Genomic DNA, 2158 nt, shown 5'->3' with positions numbered 1-2158 from the left:
GGGGGGGGGAGGCCTGAGTCATATGTTTTTATGTCTGTTAAATGGAAAGACCTCTACTCATTACTTACGAGTAGGTAATATTTTCCTACCACCAAGTGGCATTAACAAATTAGATTATAAAATGTCTTGAAGGTTTAGAGACAAATATACACATAAACTGAATATTTCTAAAATACTAGAAATTAAGGAAGTTTATCTTCTAGTACTTTGTGTTCTCAAAAAAGTATATTCATGTGGAAGCTAAATCAAACATTCAGCCTATTATAATAGGCTGGGTAAAAGCACATCCTTAGTTGTCTAATGGATTTTTTCCTTGATACCCTTGATCTGTTTCCTGGCATTGCACGTTTTATTTCTAGAACTTTATATAAGTGGAATCATACAGAATGCACTTTCTTTTAGTCTTGCTCCCTTTTCTCACAATGATGTTGACTATGCCAACAATTTACACCCTTTTGTTATTGAGAATATCCCATGCATGGGTTTACCACATTTTGTTTATAAATCCACCTTTTGCCAGGCAATTAAACTGCTTTCAGCTTGGGGCCATTACAAATAAGGCCACAATGCAAAATTATTTTTAAGATCATATGACTCTAATTCTCTTGAGTCAATACCTAGGAGTAAGCATACTGGTAGTTACCAAATTGAAATCTTTTACTTTTTAATATAAATATCTTGATAGCATTTTTTTGAAACTAAGTTTTCACTGTATGATCAATATAGTAATTTCAGACAGAGATATTCTTATGATAACAGGATGGCTGTAACACAACTTAGAATATAATAATGAATTAAAACTTTATTTGACCATGAAGTTATGGGCTTTATAATAAAGAAAGGTTATTGATGTTGCCTGTAACATCTCTTATTTTCAAATAATTTCAATAACAAAATTTATCATACTGAGATGGTATTAAGAAATTATACTAATTGTTGTTATATATACAAATTAATATATAACAGGTGTAATTTATATGGGGTGGGAAGGGACATAAAATACAAGTAATTGGAAGAAGAAAAAATTTTTTAAAATGATTCAAAACTGTTATTCAGTCATTTTTCTTTGTAGATAATATATGTGCTGCTTAGCTGTTCTGTCCCATCAACCTAGAATCATATTTGAGTATTTTCCACTCGAAGTGAAAAACTAAAACAAAAGTATGATTTTCAACTTGCTTGCTTCTCTAGCTGTTGGTCTATTTCCTTTATTTTTCTTTCTAATATACATTTAATGTGGTAAATGCTAATATTGATTGCTCCCAGTGCTTCTATATTTCTAACTTTTAGCTTTTGGTTTTTTTTTTGTGTGTGTGTGAACCTCTTCCAACTACTTTTTAAACATATTCTTCAGTGTTCTTTTCTCTAAATAAACTCTTATTTTAAAAGCATTGGAGTTAAATTTCCCTTGAGAAAAATTACAGACACAGGAATCCCTATGCATAGATAAGTTAATTAAAGGCAGCTGTTTCCTCTCACAACACAGCCAAGTCATGATATATGGTTTCCAAAGACCATATTTTGCCCTCATCCATTGCCTTGCAGTCACTACTAAGCCAGACCACAAACCACAGAGTTGTACAGTGGCTTCAGTAGTCTTGGTGATCTTTATCAAACCTATGATAGTTTCTTTGGAAGTAGACTGACAGGATCCTTGATTCACCACTACTTTTAGGAACACATGGCTTAAGGATCTGGAGAGAGCAGTCACATCTGGAACAGAGGTAAGGAAGTGTGGTCCAGTGTCTTAACAAGGAAGATAGCCAGAAAACAATAGGAATGACTGAGAAACAAACTAGTTCACAAGGAGGCAAACCAGTGCTTCCCACACCAGTTCTCTGAGCTCTCACATGGCTCTTCCTTGGGAAGGACAGTACATAGCAAGTAGTGAGCATTAACCTCAAGTGGCTGATAAGTGGTGTTACAAGTGGGGAGGACAACACAGTCATCCACAGCACGGTGTCCAGAATTTCAGAATTGTTTGTGCCTATCGTTGGAGACCCAGAAGACACTTGTTTTCTTGCCCCAATAACTTCAGATACTCACAAGCAAGAAAGTGCAGGTGGCCACAGTGAACTCCCTCCATCCAGCAGCTTTTCCATGTCACCTTGGGGAGGTAATTGGAAGGCTGGCTGGGAACTGGCACAATATCTGATTT

This window comes from Condylura cristata, unplaced genomic scaffold (genome assembly GCF_000260355.1).
Source record: "Condylura cristata isolate star-nosed mole 26May11 unplaced genomic scaffold, ConCri1.0 scaffold00009, whole genome shotgun sequence".
NCBI lineage: Eukaryota > Metazoa > Chordata > Mammalia > Eulipotyphla > Talpidae > Condylura > Condylura cristata.
Note: the sequence above shows the minus strand (reverse complement) of the source record.